Genomic DNA, 27,014 nt, shown 5'->3' on the forward strand with positions numbered 1-27,014 from the left:
TTCTTTCAAGTAGTATAAGTGTTACTGTAAAGGGGAGGAACCATCGCACGTGTAAAGTGCAGAACCGCTGTCGGTGTACCTCGGAATTATGGCCACGAGCAGATGTACAGTACCGTTCCTGATTTTCATGCTCTGCTTTGCTGTGTAAGTGAAATATGTTCTTTTTTTGAAGCTCTGGATTTTTATTGTAGTTAGAACATAATATTGTTTCTTAGCGCAGTGCTGGATTTTCGCAATGTAGTGTTTCCAATAAGGACCGTTTGTTTGAAGGGTTTAACTTCCCAAAACGACTGAGGCTGTGAGAAACGACTGAGGCTGTGGAGGGCCCCGGACAATTTCGATCAGATAATTCTACCACAAGTGAATGTTGATCAGAATACGTTACAGTATCTTTCGATCTGTCAGGCGTTGTCTGAGTACGCCCAGGCTTGGTACTAAAGAATACCAAAACGTAAATTTGACCGAAAAAAATGGTTTTGCCACATCGACAAAGTAACTGATACGATAACAACAAACTGTAATGGCTAACATCTAATTGTTTTCCACCCTCTCTCGAGGAACTGTACAAAACGCTGGTTTAAACTGTTAGGACAGCTCCATTGAGCGAAGTGGTTTTTGTGGCTTCTGTCCTCTCAACGCGAAGTAAGCCGTGATAGTACAGCCCGTAATCGAGCCTTCTACTGATATCTACGCCCCTACATCCACAGTTCGCAGTCGTTGCTGGACCGACGCAGCTACACCACCCCTCACCCGCGCCAATCCATGCCCTTTCGCCCAGCCAAAGACGGGCGAGGCGTTTCCTCTATGATTGAGGAGCCACGGATGGCAGGTCTCGCAAGCGGGGTGATGTGATCGCATGCGCCCTTTGTGCGACACAGATGGCCGGCTCGCTTCCTCTCTAATTGAACCGCGTTCTTCACCAGCGCTTGCGCGCTTTTATTTCTCGCGCTTAATACTGTCACGCTTATGACAACAACCTTGCGTTGTTCTACGCGTTGGGCTGGTTAGACCAAGAAGCGGCTCAGCCTGAACTTCTTTCTCGTCTTCTTCCCGTGGTGCTCCTCACGACAACCATGCGACATTAGTCTCCCTTTGGAAAAGCATCGACTCGATGCTTTTAAAGGAAAAAAATAACTACAACACGCGCAGACGCAGAGAACCAGAGACTGAGTACCAGTAACCGCAGGGAAAATAAGATGACGCACTCACACTAACGCCATGCGCAAACAGGAAAATACAAAAAAAAGAACCACAGGAGTCACATGGTAACAGAACTAGCGTGAAAGCACAATGGCTACTGTGTGTAGTACTGCTTGAGTAGTACGACGTGCACAGTTTCGGGCGGAAGTTGTCGACGTGAAGACGCTGTGTCTTCCAGAAATACTTCGTAGGTGAGGTCACTGACACGTGGGAGAATCTTGTGTGGACCGAAGTAACGGCTGAGACGTTTTTCAGACAATCCTAGTCGTTGGATAGGTGTCGACAGCCACACTCGGTTGCCAGGGTGCTAGGCGACGTTTCGATGGCGAAGGTTGCAACCTCGCGCATCTGCGCCTTGTTGGAGACTGATGTTTACGTGAGCCACTTGATGAGCTTCTTCGGCGTTCTGGATGTATTGCTCGGCGTCTGGAGCAAGTTCATCGCTATTATTGCACTGGAGCATAGCATCGAGCATGGTTTGCACGTTGCGACCGTAAACAAGGCGGAAAAGTGAAAATCGAGTTCTTTCCTGCGTTGCCGTATTGTACGCAAACGTAATGTATGGCAAAATCTCGTCCGAGGTTCTGTGGTGTACGTTCGCGTATATTGAGACATGTCTTCTATGGTCTTGTTAAGTCTTTCCGTCAGTCCATTGTTTGTGGATTGTAAGCTGTTGTTTTTCGGTGACTTGTGCAGCTCAGTTTAAAAATGTCTTCCATCATTTGTTTGCGCCGTAAATGACGTCCCTCTGTCCGGAATCACACATGACGGCGCACCACGCCGTAGTACGATGTGGTACACGAAAAACTTCACGAATTCAGACGCTGTACCACGGGGTAATGCCTCTGTCTCGGCATAACTGGTCAAGTAATCGGTTGCCACCATAATCCATTTGTTTCCGGTGGACGATAAAGGGAAGGATCCTAGAAGGTCGATTCCCACAAGGTCGAATGGAGTACGCGGTGGTGCAATGGGGTGGCCCGCGGGTTTCACAGGGGGCGTCTTGCGACGCTGGCACTCGCGGCAGCCTTGCACATAACAGTGCATGCTAGCCGACAGTCGTGGCCAGTAGTACTGCTGGCGCACTCTGGCGAGAGTCCGCGAGTAGCCTAAGTGTCCTGACGTGGGCTCGTCGTGGCGCGCAAGGAGGGCGTCATTACGCATGTCGGCTTGGACAACGAGGAGAAAGGCTTTGTCGCTACCTCGCGCGTTTTTCTTGTAAAGGATGGCCCTCCTACGACAAAAGGATGACAGCTCGCGAGCAATATGTCGAGGAACGTGGGAGTTTCGGCTTTCTAAGGAATCCATAACAGGGCGCTTGATCTGCTCGCTGTCTTTACATGAAGTCAGAATCACTGACTACTCCGAGAAAATTATCGGCCTCCTCTAAGTTCATATAAGGATACCCCACAGGTGCTCGAGAAAGCGCATCGGCATCTTCGTGTTTGCGCCCAGACCTGTACACAATCGTGATGTCGAACTCCTGCAAGCGCAAGCTCCATCGAGTGAGGCGGCCAGAGGGATCTCTGAAATTTGCTAGCCCGCGCAGCGGGTGCCAATGAGTAACCACATTGAAGAGACGCCCGTAGAGGTAAGTTCGGAACATTGCCGTCACTCACACGGCTGCGAGGCATTCCTTTTTTGAAGTAGAGCAGTTGGCCCCGGCTCCGGAGAGTGTACGAGTGCGTAGGCGATGACATACTCAGCGCCGCCGTGTCGTTGTACACGGACATCGCCACGTCCCATGTTGCTGGCATCTGTGTGTACTGCAGTAGCAGCGTCCTCGTCAAAATGGGCTAGGACAGGCGCTGTTTGCATTAGGTGCCGTAAGTCTGCGAAAGCTGCCTCTTGCCCTGTATTCCAGGCAAAGCGCACATCATCTCGGGTAAGTCGCGTGAGCGCTTCGGCTAACTTCGAGAAGTTGGCAATGAAGCGACGATAATAAGCACACGAGCCGAGGAAACGTCGCACTGCTCTCTTGTCTGACGGAACAGGGAAGGCGGCGACAACTGCAGCTTCCTCTGGATCGGGCCGAACTCCATCCGTGCTGGCGACATGTCCCAAGAACTTCAGCTCTTCGTACCCGAAATGGCGCTTCTGGGGTTTTAGCGTGAGTTCAGCAGAACGAATGACTTCCGAATGATGTTCTTCGAAGCTCTCAGAGAGGATGCCCACATCGTCGAGGTATACAAGGCAGCTTTGCCATTTCAAGCCAGCGAGAACGGTATCCAGCATTGCCATTTCAAGCCAAAGAGAACGGTATCCAGCATCCGCTGGAAAGTGGCTGGAGCAGAACAGAGGCCGAAAGGAAGAACTCTGAATTCATAAAGCCCATCGTGAGTAACAAACGCTGTTTTTTCTCGGTCTCGCTCATCAGTCTCTATCTGCCAATAGCCGCTCTTTCAATCGATCGATGAAAAATACTTGGCGTGTCGCAAACTGTCGAGTCAGTCATCACCCGTGAAAGCGGGTAAACGTCTTTCTTTGTGACGCCATTGAGCTTCATGTAATCAATGCAGAATCGTAGCGTTCCGTCTTTCTTCTTCACTAGAACGACTGGCGAGGACCACGGGCTGTTGGACGGATGCGTAACACCACCGTCGAGCATCTCCTTTACGTGTGTCTGTATAGCTTCGCGTTCTTTAGCAGAAACACGGTAAGGTTGCTGTCTGATTGGGCGAACATCATCGTCGCTAATAATTAGGTGCTTCGTGAGGGGCGTTTGACCGGCGCTAGACGAACAGGCGAAGCAAGATTGAAATTCCTTGAAAATGTGAAGTGCGGCCTTCCGGACTTCAAAACCTTTTCACAAAGCTTCGCAAGCTTTTCACAAGCTTCACAACCTTTCACAAAACTTCGCATTGACGTCAATTCGGTCCAGAAACCTGTCACCATCATTCATTTCCTCGGACGCGAAGCCCTCCGTGACGTCAGATACAGATAGGATACTCATAGGCCACGTTGGTGCCGCGGAAAAGATGCCGGTGCTCGAAGTTGAACTTCGTCACGAGTATATGTGACCGTCCGTCACGAACACGCACAAGGCTTCGGGCTGCGCATACACCTTGAAGCAACAAAAGTGATAGGTTGCGCTCGGCGACCGCGTCACCGTTTAGATGGTCTTCACACGTAACCTGTATGAAAGTAGTCGCTCGTGGTGACAGCGCCACGCTTTCGTCAGCAACACGCAGCGCAGGTCTACAACAGCTGTCAGCGTCTTGATCTGTTGCGCGTTGCGTTGAAAAGGTCACCATTTGTTCGCGGAGATTTATAATACCGCCGTTCTCGCGAAGGAAGTCCATGCCGAGGATGAGCTGACGAGAACAGTCGCGGAGGACGAGGCAACAAATGTTGACGCACAGATTGTGACTCTTGCGGTACAGCCACCCAATAGTGTAACAACATGTCCTCAAGCTGTGTGAATACGTTTTCCATTCCAAGGTGTCATCACTTTCTTAAGACTAGTTGCCAGTTTTCCGCTAATATTTGAGTAGTGTGCATCTGTATCCACCAATGCGCTGACCAGAAGACCGTCTATCAGCACAGGAATGTCGAGCGAGACTCGGTGACTGTGTTCAGATGTAGATTCCGGCGCTTCTCTGGCACTGCACTCAAACAGGAATTTAATGTCCTCGGCGTTTCGCGGAAGCCTCAATGGGAGGTCTTCCTCACTTTGAGTCCCAGTGACCTCGCCCCTGAAGGTCGCTGCCCTCAATTTTCCGGACGAGGGCTTGAGGAGCGTCCCTGTTCCGTCGCCCCGAAACGTGGCCCAATGGCTGTGGGTCGCCATGGAGGTGGTGACCGCAAGTGACGTCGTGCGAAGGGCACACGTTGCTGGGCGAAGTATTCTTCAATTACCCTTGGCCTCTGACCAACTTGGGGACGAGGCGAATTAATGGCGAAACCGCGCAGTGCCAGTTGTTGGTACGGGCACTCGCGGTAGATGTGACCGGCCTCACCGCAATGGTAGCAGAGGGGTCTTCTATCCGACGCACGCCAGAGATCAGACTTCCGCATAGGTGCACGGCGACCGTCGATGTACAAACCAACGCGTGCTGATTGAATCGCAACTGGCGGCATCGTCTGGATTGAGACTGCGGGGATAGAGACCGGCATGGAAGTGCGCAAGGCTTCGGCACAAGTACGGCTTCGAATATCAGCGGGCAAAGGAGCCGGTTCCACGTTGGTAGGCTTCGGTTAGTGACAGTTGTGCAGCACCTGCTGGATTTCGTCCCTGATCAGACTGGTGATGGAGCCGACCACTGGTTGTCTAGGCCCGTACAGCTTCTGCATTTATTCGCAGACGAACGGGCGAACGATTTCGCGAATCCATTCAACGCGGTTGCTCCCAAGGGTGCCGCGATATTCGGGAGATAATGCAGCATTCACATGCCGGTCGAATAGGGCACACCGCTGATGAAGTGGTTTCTCCATCGTTGCGGCTACAGTAAGAAACTCGTCTACACTCTTTGGAGGACTCCGCACCAGACCAGGCAAAAGCTTCTTTCACACCTCGCATAAGATAGCGGAGCATTTTTTTTTTCTTCTGGCACTGCAGTATCCGCTCGCTTGAAGAGCCGTGTCATCTTCTCTACGTACATCGTGACGGTCTCATTCGGCATCTGAATGCGTGCTTGCAGTGCACGTTCAGCACGTTCCTGGCGGTCGGGGTTCCTGTAGGTCTCGAAGAGGCGATTCTGGAACTCGTGCCAGCATGTCAAGAAATATTATCTGTTTAGGAACCACGTTCAGGCACCGTCCTTTAAGCAGGCGTAGACGTTGCGGAGTTTTGCGGCATCATCCCAGTAGTTGATCGCTGCGACACGCTCAAACCAAGTCAGCCAGTCATCCACATCTTCAAACAGCTCTCCGTGAAAGGGATTAGGCATCAACGGGTTCTGAACGGTGCAGTAGATCGGTATAGAAGACGTAGGAACCTCCATGGTGACTTGAGACGAAGTTATAGTCGCTGTGTCAGCAGGCTGTTCCGGTCTCTCTCGTGGTAGGCCTCGATGGCGGCGGCCTGCTCTGTGAACTGCAGTGTTCACGGGCACAGGGCTTGTGTTCCGGCTACTGGGTGGGGTCTTGTGCATGGGTGAGTTGTGAGTCGTCGTACGCAGCTCCTCCACCAATCTTGTCACACTTATGCCAACAACCTTGCGTTGTTCTACGCATTGGGCTGGTCACACCAAGAAGCGGCTCAGTCCGACCTTCTTTGCCCTCTTCTACGCGTGGTGCTCACACACGACAACCATGCGGAAATACATACGATACGCGGGGCCACGATATCTACTTTGACTTTATACGTATGATGACGGCAACAGCGAGCGCCCGCCGACAGTGTCCATGTAATTGCTATCGGAATAAAAAATTGTTTCTGCGTATGGTCGCTGCCACTCCTGTCTTTCGAGAGGATTGTATGATAAAGCCAAAAAAATAGATATTAGAGACTAAGGTAAATGAAACTTCGTGCATCTTAGTTTGCCCAGGTGCCATAGATATTGACGTCGTCTGCTTGGTTATTAATTGCTAACTATGAAAAGTAAGTAACAATTCATAGAGGACGAAATTATATTCTGCGAAAACCGTACACGCAGTGTAACCATTTTTCTCACAACATTTTTGCAAGCAAGCAGACCACGAGAAAATTTTTAAAAATCTCTTTATCGGTGCTATTACCCGTTACACTAGAGAAAAGTTCCGATGTTACCGCGCAAATTTCATTGAACAGTGGTATCCATGATCTTCACCTTAAATTTGTTTTTTTTAGTCTACGAATATCTCACAATCCATTCGGATGTATTTATTAAGTGGTAACATGCACAAAAGGAGCCTAGGAGAAATCGGCTTAATTCGGTTATACTCAACAAACGTTCAACTGCACGAAAGCAGCCCAACAAAAAATTTAAAAAAAAAAACATTTTTGCGGTGTTGTACAAATTACAGTAGAGCGTAGTTCCGATCTTACCGCGATCTTACCGCGACTTTCGATCTTACCTCGAGAACAGTGGTTTTCGTTCTCTTCAGCTTCAATATTTCTTTTAATCTACGAATATGTCACTGCACTCGGGTCCATTCGCTTGTATTCATTAAACGTTAAAATAAAACTCACTTGACATTTTGTGCTTCTTGTTGGAAAATATTTTATAAAGTGCGGCGAATGAGGCTACGATATAGATAATTTTAACGCCATATGAATTACATGGACACTCTCGACTGGTTTTTGCCGTCGCCGTTGCCGCCATATTTCGTTGTGATAGGATTTACACGTGGGCCTAGGACATGTTTAACATATATGGTACAGTGATTGTAGCTTTTTACGGGCAACACATAGAATACAAAGACGTTAACAGGTTAGGGAGAGTTCACGCGGACCACGGGAAAATGTTCTCGAAACGTCTGTCTCCAGAACTCTTTTCCTAGTCCCGCAAAGCAATGGCGCGTTGCCGCAGCTAATTGTCGAGGTTACGGCCTAGCACTCATGCATACCGAAACTCGCCGGTCTATGTCATTATCGAAGTGGTCGTGACAGTGCTCGCGGCGGCTGCATCGCTCCGTTGTCCGGTACTTCAGGACAACTGGTGAGGTTCTTGACAACAGGCAGCACTTCAGGACAACTGCCCACCGCAATATGAACACATTCAACGTGTTTTAAATGCGAAGCATTTCTTAGCGAACCTCTGGCACTTTGAGCGTTTCTATCTATCTATCTATCTATCTATCTATCTATCTATCTATCTATCTATCTATCTATCTATCTATCTATCTATCTATCTATCTATCTATCTATCTATCTATCTATCTATCTATCTATCTATCTATCTATCTATCTCTATCTATCTATCTATCTATCTATCTATCTATCTATCTATCTATCTATCTATCTATCTATCTAATCTAGCCGCTTACGTCTGGGTGCTCTCATGATCGCCTCCTTAACTTGGTGTAGACCAAAATTGGCATGTGAGGGTAACAGGATTTGACGATTACGACTGTCGGGTCATGACATGAATAACGTGAAAAACCTGTCGCGTACGTCGTCAAACCCTTTCCTCCAGACACGTGTGGCACATACCCATTTACCACGGGCCGCGGTGTTACGGGTATGCGCCACAGGTGATTGACAGTTTATATCTACCCAGGAACGGCGAGAACAGACATTGATAACTTAAATGCGAGAGCGTTAAGAAAAACCAACATCGGCAGCGTTCACCCGACGAATGGAAAGAATGAAAATTAGGATCCCAGCAGGAATTGAAGCCAAGCATTCTTCGTGGCAATCAGGTATTCTACCACAGAGCCACGTCAGGTCTATAAACTGGTTTGGATAAACAGCCTATACAGGCGTAATAGCGGTGCAACGTCAATTGAGGTTGTGGTGCTTGCTATCTAATTTTACAAGAAAGCAATAAACCCTACATTATACTCCTACGATGTGTACTCCTATGATAGAGGCGTCATATCAGAGTAACGTCTGTGGTTCCAGCTTTGGCTCTGCTTTTATAGCAGTCTAATAAACATACATTTGTATTCCTATGATTCAGCAAGCTATATTGAAGCATTGTTCGACCCCCGAGGCATACATTAACGAAAGTTACGTATGATATTCACATCCCTGCACCGTAATTTGCACTTAGTCCGCTAGAACAACGCTGTGTCTTCTTCATTTCTTACGAGGCTCGGCGATGGCGTTATGCTGACCGAGGATGATACCAGATTGATCGACAGCCGTGTTGTAGGCTAGGCTGCGTAGGCCACATACGCCCAGGTAGTCTACGAATACGACAAGCACCATCCACTGATGTTGGTCTATGTAGCACTATCCAGGCCTACCAAGCCGACGGCCTATACCTCACCAACGTGAAGGGTGACTTCAGGTTCCGACATGTCGCCGGCTCTATCGACAGACAGTTTGTCGACGAAATGACCGAGGCATCCACAAATTCCAGCAGCTGTACTATATCTCGCACTTCAATATACATGGCCCCTCGTCACCGCGATTACGACTGGATCCGATAACAAGTCATGACCAGCTACTGGTGCTCACTGATCACGGTGATGATGACCTTGTTCAACAACTGTCAAGAACTTCTTCCACACACGCACACTGGTTCGTCAAACGTGCGCGCGTTCTCCATCATAAGGGACAAGTATAAGCACTACATATCAGCTTACCGCTTCTCGTGTTGGTAATACCCACATTGCTGTTGGCAGTGTTACCTAACTGTAAACAACTCGTTATAGAACACATGTGCGGCTCTTCACCATATATGTGTGCGTATAAAATTTATACAAATCTTTAGCGTCATTGTGTAACGTTTCGCTCAGTAAAAAAAATTACGCCACAGTCACCTTCCCGCCGCATGCTTCGCATAACATCGACTCCCACGGTACATGGGATCTGCCGAATTTTTGACGTTAGTGTTGCCTTGAAGTTTCGTTGTGATCAAAGTGACATCGCTGCAGCAGGCAGCAGCGGCACAATTTGACCATGCGGGCGCGCTATCTCGACACACTTATGTGTGTCAAGATAGTGCTCGTATATCCTTCTACGTGTTGTGTTCCCACCCCTTACTTCGCCCTGATACGACATACAGTAGAAAAATTATTGCGCTTCCTCGAGCAGCCTGGAGCGAGATTGGACCCAGAAGTGCTAGCTTTGCTTCGTATAGCAATACAATTCGTTGCCGTCGCATTCATTCCTTCGCCCTTGCGGCGAAACTATGATGGTTTTAGAGCGAAAGGCGTTATGACATAACAACAACCACCGATTTTGGTGCCTCAGTTGTCCGCCGCCATCGTTGTATGTAACCGTTATCGTGTGAAATAAGAAACATGAATTGAGAAAAAAAATATTCAGGGCTGGATAATATTGGAACGCGGGCATTCTCCGTGGCAGACAAGTACTCTACCGCAGTGCCACGCCAGTGCTTGCAACGCAAAAAGACCTAGTAGAGCCGTTATTCCTGGCAAGGAATCACGCTAACATATGTAATATGGTGTGACAGAAGAGTAGAATATCGACCAGACGTCACGCAAAGCGAATTGCACAACGAGGTCTTTTAATGCTGTCAACCCATTACAAAGGGCTCAGTCATAATTCTTCATCGTCATCATCGACAGCATCAACAAAGTCCACGTAATGTCTTACAGATGTGTAGCGGTACCATGCTTTTCTGCATAATGACGCAGCTTGGCGGTCGAGTACTCTACGAAAGAGCCACGCCAGCGCTTGCAACTCCTCACAGAAAGACTAGGCAAAAAGATACAGGAGTTTTGTCGGACAAACAAACCATGTTAACAGATGTATTATAGCGCGGTAGAAGAGTACAATAACAGCTAGATGTCCCAAAATGCGAATTGTGTAACGAGTGGGTCGGTTGAATCTCGCACCCATTACAAAGTGCTCCATCATAATTCGTTATTGTCATCAGCCACAGCATCAATAAAGTGCGCATATTGCCTTACAGATGTGTAGCGGTACCCCGCTTCTCAACAGGATGACATAAAACAGCATTATATGTGGCTCTCCGCTTCCCAAAAGCTACTATGATTTATGGCGTAATGGGTACCTTGCAAGTGTACTTGTAGTAGCTGCCCGAGGAGAGTTTACAGATGGCTCTAGAGATAACGCTCTTCCAAGCTTTCACTGTAAGTGTGCGCTGTGTTCCGCGCAGGCTTGGCGTACGTGTTTTAACAGGGAAGCGATTTGTCGAATCGTTCCTTGTCCTACGAATAAAAAAGGTATCATCATCATAAATGGGTATGTGCCACAGAAATGGGTAAATCCCACTACTCACCACTGGTCCGCTAACAATGAAGAAGTCAAAAACTACCATCATCACAAACGGGTCTGTGCCGCAGAAATTGGATAATTCCCACTTCTCACCACAGGTCCACTAAATTGAAGAAGGCATCTGTTAACCAAACCAGCGTGGCACCGAAATTAGGCAAATTACCCTACTCCCCAGTGGTGCATCAAAATAAAGGAGGCAACAGTTGGCCTAACAACAAATGGCTGCGAAGCGACCGCGACGAGCCTAAGACCCCTGAGTACGTGCAACGAGAGAATGCTAGGCAACGGGAAAGACAACGGCGGCTACGTTAAGTCCACGACGCGATAGAAGGCCTACGCCAGCGACGACGTGCTCGTAGATGCATGAGAGGTGCGAACGCTTAGATTCAGCGCTAGTTCCTATCTATGAAGTTTGGTTATGCGTGTGGTGTCTGTGAATGTCTGCGGTTTCATTTTAACCTCTGCGCTGAGCATCAGTGTAGCAACAACCTAACGTCAGTAAGGTAAAAAGTTGGGCGAGTTGGTGTTGGTTCATGATACACGGAAGGGTGCGATAATACGGTACACAATGAAGATTGTGTCCCGTGTCCCGTGTCCATCTTCTTCATTGTGTACCGTATTATCGCGCCCTTCCGTGTATCATGAACCTAACGTCACCTACCTAAAGCCTAGCAACGACCTAAAAATGGCCCCACCTCCCCGAAGGGAATCGTGAGGAAATGCGAATGCATTTCTTGCGCCGAGAGAGGGTACCGTTGTCGTCGGACATTCGCCTTCACCGACTTCTGCCATCGCCTTGAGAGGCGGCCAGCCAGCGAAAGGTCGAGAGTGAGGCGCGAGCGGACGGGAGCGTGGGGCGCCAGCGTTCTCGGCTCGGCGTTGGCGTTTCACAGCGGCGTCTCGAGCACACATTTCCGGATGTTCTTGAGAGGCGCCCAGCCAGCGAACGGTCGAGAGTGAGGCGCGTGCGAACGAGAGAGTGGGCCGCCAGCGTTCTCGGCTCGGCGTTGGCGTTTCACAGCGGCGTCTCGAGCTCACATTTCCGGATGTTCTTGAGAGGCGCCCAGCCAGCGAACGGTCAAGAGTGAGGCGCGAGCGGACGGGAGAGTGGGGCGCAGGGATGAGAGAGAGCAAACGGCGAGAGAAGAAGCGGCGAAGCATTGCACCTACCCTCTCCTACACTCTCTAGCACCACATGCTCCGGTGGCTAGGGGCGAGGATAAGCGCGCGCCCGCAGCTGCTGCTATGGGAGAGGGCGCCGCGGACAACGCCGGATGCCTCACATAGCCCGACTAAGAAATGCATTGGCATTTAAAACAACCTAGAAACAGCTTGCTTCACCTAGCTAATTCCTAGAAACAACCTAGAAGCAACTAGCTTAGTCTTCAGAACCATCCATATTCGCTGTTTCATGCCTCGAACGGCTTAGTGCAACCTGCGTCATTTTTTGTTTTATTATAACACAAGAATTTGCTTGACAGTCGAAGGGGAACGGTGATTAACATGTACAATAGCACGCTACGTCTCACTGCGCAGTTGGTTCTTCATTATAGCTTCCTCTCTGGTGTTCTCACGCCTTTAAAGTCGTCTTGCTGAAAATCCTGCTTGCCTGATGTAGTGAGAACTATGCAATAACTGGAAGCTAGTCATATCATGATATTACGCGATATCCCATTCCCATGTACTGTGTGTTGTCTGTGCACGTTGAACAACACCTTATGGCCGAAACTTCATTAGCCCTCTTCTGCGGCGTTCCCCATAATACAATTGTGGTTTTGGCACGTAAAACCCCAGACGTTACTAGGCAAAAGCCATAGATGCTTCATGAAACACGAATATTGACCGTCGGCGGAGTCGGTGGCGCCCCGCGACAGCGGCGTCAACACGAGTGTTGCAAAAAATCATCAACACGTGATCTCACTACATGATATCATCACGAAATCACAGATTGACAAAATTTATGACATCACGTGAAGTCACACAACGTCACGTCGTGTGATGACGCCATCACATGACATGGTCACTTTGCACTGCCTCTGTGAGCATTGGGCATATCACAGAGGCAGTGCAGTCGCACGTGAGTCGCGGAAAGCTGGGAATACCTCCGATTGTGCACTGTTATTCTGCTGGTACATCAATAGTTAAAAGACACAGTCACTTTTTTTGCTAAAGCTGTGCTGCTCCTGTGGTACTGCCGTTACGGAATGTCATGAAAAGAATGAGATTGCGTGGAAATGCGCTAAGTGTCATTTTTGCCGCCAGTAGTACAAAAGCCTGTTCTTACGTTTGCAGTTACCACTGCAGTGCGGGATTCACAGGAGGTCCTAGATGTGAAGACAATGTAAGTATTTTGCTGTGAATTGCTGTGAGTCTTCCACTTAAATAGCACACTTCCTTTACCGATTAAAAAAATCACAGCATATCCACGGAGTGAATGATGATGAGTGGGCGAAGCTGCGGAGGTTCATCGGTAAACCGTGAATCTTCCGTGAATTCTGCCCAACCGACGTGAGATCGGGCGCGTTTATACTAAAGGTTCGATGAGTTATGACGACTTGCAGCTCACTTTAATTTTACATGTACGCTGTGAATTTTCATTGTTTAGAAAACCATTGCTTTAGAAAAATCTGGCGTCTTTCGTTAAGCAGCTGGCGTCTTTTCGTTTTGCTTTAGAAACATCTGGCGTTCTTTCGTTTTGCTTTTTCAAAACATCTGGCGTCTTTCGTTGGTTTATTTCATCAATCAACGGCGTTTTGAACAAAATTTTTATTGTTTAATCACGCACAGGAGAAATCTCACCAGGCACTACCTTGGAGGTAAACAATGGCTGCTAATGGGAATGAGAGACAGAAGAAGTCGGCTTTTAGCTAACACTTACACTTCTACTTCTACTAACGTTTCCTACTGGAACATGTCAATGGCTGCTAATGGGGAATGAGAGAGAAGAATTCGGCTTTTAGTTAACGCGCACGCTGCGAATTTTTTATTGTTCAACAACGCACAGGAAAAATCTCCCACCGGCACCACCTTGGAGGTCAAAGCGTAAGACTTGTTACGGACTACGACTACTACTACTGCTACTACTACTACGACGACGACTACGAGGGACGAACGGGTGCCGCCTTAAGGAGCTTCGCCCCTAAAACAAATTAAAGCCAGATCCAGCGGAGCTCGCAGCGGAGCGGTACAGCGGAGCTCGCAAGCAAGAAGCGCCACGACCTGGCGAACGCAGATTGAGTTCTTTCTTCATCTTTCTTCTCCTTCTTCTTTCTTTCTCATTGTATCTTTTCTTGTCTCCTTCTTTACCTTGCCCTTGTTCTGTCTTCTTTCTTTCATCTTTTTTGTCCATTTTCTATATAGCCTTCTCTCCTCGTTTCCCTCCCCTTAACCTATATATCACTCATCTTCATCCTGACTTTTCTTCCCACTACTTGCTATGCTATACCGTACGCGGTTAAGCTATGTTTATCCTCCCACCTCCTCATTTGCCTTCTCCTCACCATAAAACCGGTCCTCTTCACTTTCACTTCCGTTTCCTATCCCCTTGCTGCAGCATACTGCACGAGGCTATGCCATGCTCTACGCTTTCGCTTCCTCTCTTCCTTCCTCCTCACCCTCACTTCTTTTTCCAACCCCTGGCGGGGTGATTCCATGTAAGATCCAACAATGGAAGGCCGATCGGTCTTTTAAATTAATTAATTTTTTTATATATTGTGACCAGATGAGTGGAAATGAGCGACACAAAATTGGTTTTGCTGCCAACAATTTTCCGAAGCAGCGGGAATAATAATGACGAAGAGGTGGAGTGCCGCGCATACCTGCTCTGCTGTTTTGGCCAACTTTGGGTATAAATTACACATTACATATTAAAGTTAGGTATCGGCCCAGGTCCCGTTTTCTTTTCTATTTTGCAATTGTTTGTCACAGAAATTACACCATGACCAACTAAATTGAACTATCTGGGGATGCGAAGCAGCGCATGGGTCGACTTAATGTTCCGTTCGTCAAGGGCACCTTGCCCGATGTGAACCCGTCCTTGCAAGTGGAGCACACCATGAATTCACTATAGTTGCTGTTGCTGTTACTCGTTCCGAACTCTTGTTAGAGCGCGCCACGCGGGTTCATCGGTACGTCACGCGGGAGCACGTGATTTCATCGCGCGTCTGCAGAATCTCCTTCCCCGAAACCATCACGTGATTGCTGAGAGAGTGTAAGGGGGAGATGCTACAGCATCTTAGCCAGCCCTTAAACAGGCCCGAGCGTGCTAACGCGTGCCAGCACACGTTTCCCTTTAGTCGGAGATGGTGTATTTTCTGAAAACGGCGCCGTTGAGAAGGAGAGTGCAACGGCTCAAGCGCGCGCCGCAATATACACGAGCGCACAGCTGCGCTGGAGTGAGAGAACGGCAGAGGAGAACGGGAGAGGAGAAACGAAGCGATGGCTAGCGCTCACACCACCTGCGCCGGAGAAGGAGGAGGGGGAGAGTTGGCGCATGTGCAGTGGGGGAGCGGACGGACGCCAATGGAGGGACGGACAAAGCCCCGAGCAAAAGCTGCTTAGCATCTAAAAAGGCTTGTAGAAAAGTGGCAACAATTCCGCATTACGTTCTCAGCATTCTTATTTATCAAAATGCTAAAGCTTACATTTATACACCTTTTCCATAACAAAATAGAATCGGGTTAATTTCAAGAGAACACAAAAAATAAAGATTCCGGAAATAGGAAATCACATTTTGGATAGTTCATAAACTTGGTCCTGTTACGTTCCTCCACATCAGCTTTCCCATCATTAAAAATATACTGCACAGTTTTCTTGCGCGCGTACATACGGCCACTCCAATGACACTAATGTGCAAGGGTCAACGCACCATGATGGCCGGAAGACTCTATGACATCTGTGTTCGCGTACTACTCTTCAAATTTAACGAGCTTCGCACAAATTTTGATGTCAGCGTCTGCGCAGTTGGTTGTGAGCGAAAATCGCCAGGGTCCGTGAGCGAGAACCGAAAGTGAGATCGAACCCAGGCCTACTGCGTGGCAAGCAGGTGTTTTACCACGGAGCCACTCCAGTGCTTAAAACTGCTTGGTTAAAACACGTTAGATGTATCTCATGTAGTGGGAAGGGTCTCTTAACGCATGTAATATTCGGTGGCGGAAATGTAACATGGCCTCGGGAGTCAAAAATGCTGAATTTCGCAATGAGTGGGTGGTTTAAAGCTGCCCATTAGTACAATCTGCGCAACTGAGCGCACGCGCGCGTAGCACCTAACGGACGTGTATTGGGTACATCGCCAATTTTCAAAAGGATTGTGGCGCAGTGGGCACTTCGCAGCTCTATTTTCAGTATGCGTTCTAGGGTAGTTTGAAGCGGCCAATTTTACGCGAACGAACGTTCTTTTCCTTGCGGCTCGGTTAAAGGCAATGCGCCCTGGGGCCGGTTTTCCTTTCGGCATTCTACTCTTGAAAACTGAGCTCAAGCGCCCTCCAAGTTTTATCGCATAATTATTTATGTGGTCCTTTATGGTTCAACGCTGCAAGTTAGCTATGGCAGACATTGCAGTGAATGATTCGGGATAAGGTCTGTACGCGTGGTGTACCTCCATGCGCTGCGGCATCGGAGAGCGCACAGACGTTTTGTAAATTTCAGATCCTCTAAAACGCAGTCAGAATTATATACGCAGCTCCGATTGCTCAAAAATAGGATATGGTTGAATAAGCAAGCGACGTATTGCTAATAATCTTTAGAGGAATGGATAAATTGTGAAGATCATCTAGAACCACTTATTCATACACAATTTGTTTCTGGGCTGCAATAGTTTGAATAACTTGGACAACTCAGATTGTCTTTTTCCATATAGTTTTTTTCATGCAGACCTGGCAATGCCTGCCACATAGTACAACTCGGAAGATGCTTTCATTGACGGTTTTCACTGAGCTATGAAATGAGCTCTCACTGCGCCTTCTCTTGGAACGAGCACATTGGGTACGCGCGCACCTGCTCGGTAGACTCGCAATAATGGCCACTCCGCTGACGAAATCATTGAATCGTATGAGGTCTCACGTGCCAAAACCGCGATACCTTTATAAGGCACGTCGTAGTTGAGGGCTCTGGAAATTTTTACCATCTGTCTTGAACCTGCACTGACATCGCACAGCATACGGCCCTCTCTCATTTTCCCTCCGAAATACGGCTGCCGCGGCCGGGCTCAAAATCCTGACCTTCGGGCCAGCAGCCGAGCACCGTAGCGGCGCACCAGCTCAGTAGATTGACCAAATCATTTGGAAATTGACGTGCTCAGTACCGCCGACACTTTTTTCGGTACTGCTGGATTTTTACACAGCAGGAATCCTGGTTGCCTGCATTCTAAACAGTATTCGGGTCAGAAGCCTATCCAACAACTGCCTATCCTTCCGTATTGCCCCATTGGAGAGTTCTTAACTACTGGTGCAGCTAGTTGCGCCATATGTTAGTGAAAGCTCACGTGGAGGAGAATAAGTGCAGAATGATTAAAACTACCGGAAGTTTATTTTATTTAGGTTGTCTTCGGAAATTTCTACTGTTCGGTGTGTTCTTGAAGTTAGCTCGATAGTATGTCTTTGTTGAAAAGCTATAAAAATACAAGCCTTAGCATTTTCATAAATAAGTTTGCTAAGAACGTAAGGTGGAATTCTTGCCCTTCTCCCACGAGCTTTTTTCTTTTTTTAGATAAAGACTCGCAACGCAGAAAACAAAAGAAAGTTTCCTGGACAGATTTTCAGATGTTTATAGGCGCATCTACACAACCCAATAAAAAGCAAAAATAACAGAACACAATCAACAGCATGCATATATTTGGGTGAGAGAAATTTGAGCTACCTAACTTTACCATATATTTTTTTGTAATTCATAACCAAAGTTGGCCGAAACGGCAGATCAGGTAAGCGCAGCACTCGACCTTTTCGTCATTATTGATGGCCGCTGTTTAGAAAGCATTTTTAGAAGTAAAGTCAATTGCGGATCTCTTCTTTCCACTCATAAGCTAACAATTAAAAAAAATGGAATAAATTTAAAAGGAAAACCGGCGATCTCTTGTTCGGCCTTACATGGCATCACCCTGTTATATTGTTATATACTGCTACACTGCTATAACTACTATGCTGTTGCAATGATATAGCGCTACACTGCTATACTATGAATGGCTTGGCATGCGAGGAGCTACTTGGAACATACCCGCTTTCTGTGCGTCATACTCGCCCAAGTTTCTGTCTATTACAACGGCCTTGCTCCGAGCTTAAGAATGTCCGATGTTAAAAAAGAAACCTGAAAAACAAAATGCTCCGGAGTGGTACCAAAATAAAAGGAGCCCTTTTCCTAGCAGCAAATGGCGGCAAGATGGCGGCAAGCGAAGATTGGCATACGCCTACCTGACCTACTAGTTATCTTTCTTGCATTCTTTTTTATTGCGATAGCAATTATATGGACAGTCTCAGCTGATTTTTATCGCCGCCGTCATGCACCTATATATATATATATATATATATATATATATATATATATATACATCATGCACCATATTATGCACCTTTATATATATATATACATATATATATATATATATATATATATATATATATATATATATATATATATATATATATATTGTAGTGAAGAGAGGACGACGAAGAAACACACGAGCAAGCTAGCAGGCAAGCAAGCCGCAGTGTCAAGAGTAGCAGGGGACTCCAGCTCGCGCTCGCCCGGATTTTGGCTGCTTGACGCCCGCCGCTCTCCGACGCACTACTCTAGACGCTTGTTGACATTCCCTGAAGACGCGTCAATAAACAACGTCACATTTGGTGGAGGTACGTGGATTCCCAGTACCAACCTGGACCTTCGCTCCCGGAAACTCCCCCCGGTTCGTGACCACATCGCCACCATGGCCGAGGAGACCCCTCTCCAGTCGGGACCTTCGGCAGTCCACGTCACCTGCGGCGCCATGTTCCGCCAGCGAGATCCACCCATCTTTACCGGCTCAGGTGACTCGGACGTGGAAGAATGGCTCTCGAAATACGAACGTGTGAGTGCCAGCAACAAATGGGACGACCAAATGAAGCTTGGTTACGTCCAGTTCTACCTTGCGTACATCGCCCAGCTGTGGTATAACAACCACGAGAGCGACATTCCCACTTGGTCCGTCTTTAAGACTTCCATTACGGACGTTTTCGGTCGGCCATCGGCTCGCAAGCTTCGGGCAGAGCAGCGCTTGCGTCAACGCGCGCAGCAACCCGGCGAGAACTTCACGGGCTACACTGAGGATGTGCTGAACCTCTGCAACCGCGTGAACTCTACCATGACCGAAGAGGATAAGATCAAGCACATCCTGAAGGGCATCGAGGACGATGCTTTTCAGATGCTCCTCGCAAGGAATCCCACCACAGTCGCTGCACTCATCTCCTTGTGTCAGAGCTTTGACGAGTTGCGTCGGCAGCGCTTGATCGCGCGCCAAGCCCTCACGACCGACACGCTATCGAGCTTGCACGTTACTGCTCGCCCTGCCGATCAGCAGCCGCTGCTATCCACCATCAAGGAGTTTATCCGCGAAGAGGTAGCACGTCAGCTTTTACTACTACCTCTCACGAACGAGCCAGTGCAGACTTTGGCCCCTGACCTTCAACACGTCATTCGGACCCAAATTGCTGAGCACCTACCACCATCTATACCCCAACAACCACTCGTCACTGCGCCGCTCACTTACGCAGCTGTCGCTGCTCGGCCCCCTCAGCAGCCTATGCCGTATACCCGACCTGCGATGCCAACCCCTGCGATGCCAACTCCTGCGATGCCGACCCCTGCCTCGCCGCTGACCACGACTTCGTCGCCGCTTCACTACGCGGGGCCCTCGCCTTCGTTTTTCCGCCGTCAAGACGTGTGGCGAACGCCGGACAACAGGCCCATCTGCTTCGCCTGCGGTGTCGCTGGACACGTCGCTCGCCACTGCCGCCGTTGCCCACCTTCTTTCTTCGACACCGTGGCCACACCTGATCCTTCGTCGTCACGCACACCACCTAGGTACGCCGCTGATAATCGACCATCCTTCTCCAATCGTCGATCACCATCTCCTCGACGACGCTCTCTGTCACCCATGCGTCGTCGCTCAGCTACAGAGGAGGGAAACTGATTGCTGCAGTTCCGGAGGCAAGAGCTGCATGCAAGTCGAACTGCCCAAGGCCTCCGTGTGTTTCGCCGCCAAATGTTATAGACGTCGATGTCGAAGGAACCGCCGCCGTTGCGCTTATTGACACAGGGGCCGCCGTTTCCGTCATCTCTGAGACACTGTGCCGCAAGATAAAGAAGTTGACGACGTCGCTATCAGGACTAATGCTCCGTACTGCCAGCTCACAGTGCATTGCGCCGTCAGCTGTCTGCACTGTGCGAGTCACCATACAAGGTGCACTTTACGTGATCGAGTTCTTTGTGCTACCGTCCTGCTCCCACGACATTATTCTCGGTTGGGACTTCCTATCGAGTCATAGCGCCATCATAGACTGTTCTCGTGCAGAAGTAGCTCTTATGCCGCTGCAGACCTCTCTTTCGTCGGACCCTCCCCACAAACTAGTCGTCGCTGAGGACACAGATATACCCCCAAACACGTGGACCCTTGTAGCACTGACCTGTACGACCGCACCAGACGGAACAGCACTCTTTGCCCCGTCGGACGTATTTCTACGTCGTTGCGGCTTACGACTGCCCTTTGCAGTACTATCGATTAATTCTGGCGCTACGATAATGCTCGTTGCCAACTCGCTGACGTCCGCCGTTACCTTGCTTCGCGGGGAATCTTTGGGGCACGTACAAGACGTCGACCTCTTGCGTTCCCTGGACTTCTCTGAGGACCAACACCACCTTCAGCTGAACGCCATGACGTCACCTGTTCCCAACTCTTCAGCCCCAGATAATTTCCGCCCTTCAATCGCCGACGATCTACCGCCATCGCATCGCAGCCAACTCCTCGCCCTTCTGCAAGACTTCCGCTCGTCCTTCGATTGTGCCCAGCCAACCTTGGGCCGCACGACCAGCGTCACACACCACATCGACACTGGTTCACATGCTCCCTTACGCCAACGACCCTATCGAGTTTCCGCGGCAGAACGGCAAATTATCAACGAACAAGTCGACGACATGCTTAAACGCGCAGTGATACAGCCGTCCCAGAGCCCCTGGTCCTCTCCTGTCGTACTTGTGCGCAAGAAGGATGGATCAATAAGGTTCTGCGTTGACTATCGCCGCCTCAATAAGATTACTCGAAAGGATGTGTACCCGTTGCCACGCATCGATGACGCTCTCGATTGCTTACAAGGGGCGGAATATTTCTCGTCTTTAGATCTACGCTCGGGTTATTGGCAAGTACCGATGGATGTCACCGATCGTGCGAAGACTGCTTTCGTCACTCCTGATGGACTCTACGAGTTTAACGTCATGCCGTTCGGATTGTGCAACGCCCCCGCTACCTTCGAACGAATGATGGACAACATCCTTCGCGGCTACAAGTGGAACACCTGCCTTTGCTACCTCGACGACATCGTAGTCTTTTCTAGGGATTTCCCTACTCACCTTGTCCGCCTGCGTGAGATTTTGACGTGCCTCACCTCAGCTGGTCTTCAACTCAACGTCAAAAAGTGTCATTTTGCGGCGCGCCAGTTGACGATATCGCCCCTCTTACCAATCTTTTGACAACTTCTAATGGCCTGTCTGCTTGGTCAAGAGAGTGCGACACATCTTTCGAAACGCTGCGGCGCTTACTGACATCGCCTCCAATACTTCGGCACTTTGACCCTGATGCGCCAACGGAAATCCATACTGACGCCAGCGGCGTCGGCCTTGGTGCAGTACTGGCTCAAAAGAAACCGGGATACGAAGAATACGTCGTCGCTTACGCGAGTCGAACTCTCAAGAAAGCTGAGTGCAATTATTCGGTTACTGAGAAGGAATGCCTTGCCATAATTCGGGCTTTGGCTAAGTTTCGCCCGTACCTCTATGGCCGCCCTTTCGACGTCGTCACGGACCATCATGCTCTATGTTGGCTCTCCTCGCTGAAAGATCCGTCGGGACGCCTCGGTCGTTGGGCGCTTCGGCTGCAAGAGTACGACATTCGTGTTGTGTACCGATCGGGCCGCAAGCACTCTGATGCTGATGCGCTCTCCCGCTCACCGCTAGCGTCCGACACAGCTTCCCCATCAGCTTCCTTGTCGCCAATCGACGTCGCAGACATGTCGTTGGAGCAACGCAAGGATGCGTGGGTTTGCCACATGCTCGACTTTCTGGCTGATCCATCAGCTTACCCCGCTTCAAGAACTCTTCGTCGCCAAGCGCCCCATTTCGCTATTCGAGATGGTCTCCTCTATCGGCGGAACTACGCGTCTGATGGTCGGAGGTGGCTCCTTGTGATACCTCGCCACATGCGCATGGAAATGTGCGCTGCTTTTCACACCGACCCGCAAAGCGCTCACGCCGGCGTTCTCAAGACCTACAACCGCCTGCGTCAGCGATACTATTGGCGCGGACTGTAGTCATTTGTGTGCAAGTATGTCCGCACTTGTACCGCCTGTCAGCGACGAAAGGCTCCACCCCAACGACCAGCCGGTACACTTCAGCCTCTCCCGTGCCCGGCGCGTCCGTTTGACCGCGTCGGTGTTGATTTATACGGCCCGCTTCCCTCGACCACTTCTGGGAACAGATGGATTATTGTCGGCGTAGACCACCTCACGCGTTACGCAGAGACTGCAGCTTTGGCCACAGCAACAGCCAGAGAAGTTGCGTTTTTCATACTACGCAACTTCGTCCTGCGCCACGGCGCCCCGCGCGAACTTTTGAGCGACAGAGGACGTGTTTTCCTGTCCGAAGCTATTGAAGCATTGCTCGTTCAGTGCAATATCGTTCACCGCATGACGACCGCATATCATCCACAAACCAATGGCCTAACCGAAAGATTTAATCGCACTCTCGGGGATATGCTGACGATGTACACGGCATCCGACCAGACCAACTGGGACACCGTTCTTCCTTTCGTGACATACGCGTACAACACTGCTACGCAAGCCACCACAGGATTCTCACCGTTCTTTCTTTTATACGGACGAGAGCCATCCTGCATGCTGGACACCATGCTTCCTTACACACCGGACGCATGTGAGTACAGCCCAATTTCCGAGTTTGCCAGGTACGCAGAAGATTGCCGACAGTTGGCCCGTTCATTTACGACAGAAGACCAAGGTCGCCAGAAGCTTAGGCGCGACGACGACGGACCTCTTGCTGCTTTCAAGACAGGTGCTCTCGTCTGGCTTTGGGTACCGCCGAACACTCCTGGACTTTCCTGCAAGTTACTAGCCCGATACCACGGCCCCTACCGCATTCTTCCTCAGACTTCTCCCGTCAATTACGAGGTCGAGCCCTTGACACCATCTGACGACTTGTGCCGTCGCGGCCGAGAAATCGTCCACGTGTCTCGGATCAAGCCATATTATGACCCCGCTATCTTGTCAACGCCTTAAGTCGCCAGGATGGCTCCGCTATTCCCCGGGGGCCAATGTAGTGAAGAGAGGACGACGAAGAAACACACGAGCAAGCTAGCAGGCAAGCAAGCCGCAGTGTCAAGAGTAGCAGGGGACTCCAGCTCGCGCTTGCCCGGATTTTGGCCGCTTGACGCCCGCCGCTCTCCGACGCACTACTCTAGACGCTTGTTGACATTCCCTGAAGACGCGTCAATAAACCACGTCACAATATATATATATATATATATATATATATATATATATATATATATATATATATATATATATATATATATATATATATCAAAGTCCCAAACAAAAATAATTCAGAACAATGTTTCCGAAGCGCGGAGTCGAACCAGCGACCTCTCTCTCCGCAGTGCGTCGCGCTAACCACTACGCCAGAAAGCGCAGATCCTTCAGGCAGCTAACAGCGAGCGTTATATACACACAATTTACCGCTGGCAGGACTCAGAGACGGCAGGCGCTTATAAGCGTTTGTTCATTGCCAGCGAGATGGCGCGAGGAGCGCAACGGGCGCAGATCATATATGGCTCTGAACGGGCGCATTTAAAGGTCGTCGGCCAGCTCGCTCGCTTCTTCGAATATTTGCGCAGGGACAACCTTGCCCTTCCCCTGTCTGCTCGCGCGGTAGTTGCTGCCGGGGGGGCAGATGTTTTTGCAGCGTCAACGTGTCCATAACGGGCCGCTTTTCTTGGTATCGCATTCATTGCTTCGCCCATGCAGCGAAACTGTGACGTTTTTCTTTCTTTCTTCCTTTCTTTCTTTCTTTCTTTCTTTCTTTCCTTCCTTCCTTCCTTTCTTGCTTTCTGTTTCTTTCCTTCCTTCTTTCTTTTTCTTTCTTTCTTTCTTTCTTTCTTTCTTTCTTTCCTTCTTTCTATCTTTCTTTCCTTCTTTCTTTCTTTTCTTCTTTCTTTCTTTCTTTCTTTCTTTCTATATATCGCACTAAGCAAAACTCCCTGAATAACTTTTTACACACTCCATGCTGGGAATGGGACGTTTACCGACGTGCTTAGCAGCGCAACGCTTCTGCTGCTACGGGCAACAGCAACGGTTATGCGTGAAACAATGAAGTGCAACAATGAAACACAGCAATGAAATTTAGCAACGCTAAATGACACGTGACCTACATAGAAGATCAGATTGTCATATCAGAAACTGCCTAGGATCTATAGCGCATAAATGACAAGAAAACGGCGCATATAAATAAGCATGTGACAAATGCATGTTTGATCGCCCCATGTGTGCGCCCCCACATTTCTGTACATTCGCCGACGCCGGGTTTTTCGCGAACGGTGCCACCACAACCACCGAAATCTGTACGTCACACAAGCTTCGCTTTAAAGTCACAGTTTCGCCGCATGAGCTAATCAATGAATGCGATATCAAAAAATCAGAATGTTATAACAAGTGCGCCTCGTGTATTCGACCTGGCGTATTTCTAGAAAACGCTGTTGTAAGGGAACGCGGCTGCTCATGCGAGCGAAGCGGCCGCCAAACTGTCTATATCTTCAACGAATGTAAGCGGTGGGAGCGTATCACGTACTAAGGTATGATCGGTCTTCTAATTTCCTTCCAAATAGCGCGCGCGCGACCCCACCCTTTTGATCGAAGTACGCAGTTCATGTCGTAGCGACGCAGGACCCCTCCGGTATCCAGTATTGCATTTCTTGAACATGCTGCCAGCCACCGCCGTAAGCAGCTGCATGGGGTAGCCTGCTGCGCAGACTACCCCATGCAGACTTCCTGCGTGCGGGCATCGCACGCAGGAAAGTTTTGACAACCAAGTTTCGCGCCTCTGCGCAGCAGGCTACCACATGCAGCTGCTTACGGCGGTGGCTCGCAGCATGTTAAAGAAATGCAATACTGGAAATCGTGAGGTCACATCGCAGACCCCCAGAAGAAAAGTCGTTGCGGTACCTTATATGCATAACTTGAGCCACAATCTAAAAAAGATTGGCAAAAGAGTTGGTGTGGATGTTGTTTCTTCCGCCCCATTAAAACTTTCTGGTTTGTGCGCACGTGTAAATAATTCGACGCAGAAGCGTTATAACTGCTACAAGAAGCGTCGCGATCAGTTTGTGCCATGCGCAGAAGGTGTTGTTTACACTATCACCCTGTCATGTGGGAAAGAGTACGTTGGGCAGACGGGCAGATGCCTGAATGACCGCCTAAGAGAACATTCTTACAATATAACCAAACTGGCGACGACTGGTCATCTGGCAGCACACTGCATGCGCTGTGGCTGTAAGCCCATTTTTAACGAAACCAAATTGATCACGAGAAGTTCAGATCAGGTGACCAGGGAGATTGTAGAGGCGTTCGAGATTAACAAAAGCAAAGATTATGTAAGCTGCCTGTCTATTTCGCTGACTCAAAAAGAGATAGCATTCCTGTCGCGGTAGCGGTGGCGCTGTGGCCGTTAAGCAGTTTGTTGGTGTGAAGGTGATGTTGACACGTGTTCCCCTCTTTCTTGCGATCGGTATTTATTCTGTTGTCGTGAGCAATAAACGTCAGTTTTTAGTAGCGCCGTGTCCTCGTCCCTTCTTGCTCGTGTTTGTGTCTCCTTGCGCTGAAACATAAGGAAGGACAATACAGTCATGTCTACGCCGTGAAAACCATCGGTCAGCGATGCGAGAGTACGTGTTGTAAATGCGGCGCAAGCTTTGAAGTATACACACTTAGAAATAATTGGGCAAATTGTGGTCACGTGAGCCTGCGAAATCAGGCAAAAACTCACGTAAAGCTGTCCGGCCTTGGTACATATTTCACCGCGTCAGTGGAGCAACTCTGGAGTCTAGGCGCTGCGTTGGCGCGGTCGTGCGTTTGAAGTATGGGACGACGGAACACTTTGCGAATGCCTGTGGAACACCGCGCCTCCACTTCTCATTCCCCTGCACAAGATGGAATGGCTCCAAGTTTCGTCACAAAGTAACGAAAAACCGGCCGAAATGAACACAAAAGAATTGGATGAAAAGGAAGTCGGGGGGATGGCATGCCGGTTCATGAAGATGACATGTTTACGTCTCCGACAGACAGATTACGCTAGGTTACGACAAACAGATTATGGTGTCGTAAACAACTTCTTAGAACGAACTAGATTGAGCCGTCTCAAGCAAGTAGAACTGGTCGGCCACCGTGTAGCTTTCGCGTTTTAAAACGGACGTTATATTATATATATATATATATATATATATATATATATATATATATATATATATATATATATATATATATATATATATATATATATACATATATATATATATATCGGCTTTTCTGGTTAAATGATGGTCGGTGATGTATCCTCCAACGTCTTTTTCAGACCTGCCGCCGAGATGGTACAGGCTGCCCAAAAGGCTGCATATGTCCACTTGACATGGAAGAAAAGTTTTTTGGAAGACTATGTGAACCCGAATAATGATCAAAGTGGACTTGGCGGTGTGATCGTTAAATAAACAATCAAGTAT

General features: G+C 48.9%; 1 long non-coding RNA gene across 1 annotated transcript; it reads left to right on the forward strand.

The window, feature by feature from the left end:
- Positions 1-27,014, forward strand: LOC119404146 (uncharacterized). Its single transcript, XR_005186186.1, has 3 exons — positions 1-144; positions 13,289-13,337; positions 26,870-27,014. It is a non-coding gene; the product is annotated as an uncharacterized LOC119404146 (long non-coding RNA).

This window comes from Rhipicephalus sanguineus, chromosome 9 (genome assembly GCF_013339695.2).
Source record: "Rhipicephalus sanguineus isolate Rsan-2018 chromosome 9, BIME_Rsan_1.4, whole genome shotgun sequence".
Taxonomy (NCBI): Eukaryota; Metazoa; Arthropoda; class Arachnida; order Ixodida; family Ixodidae; genus Rhipicephalus; species Rhipicephalus sanguineus.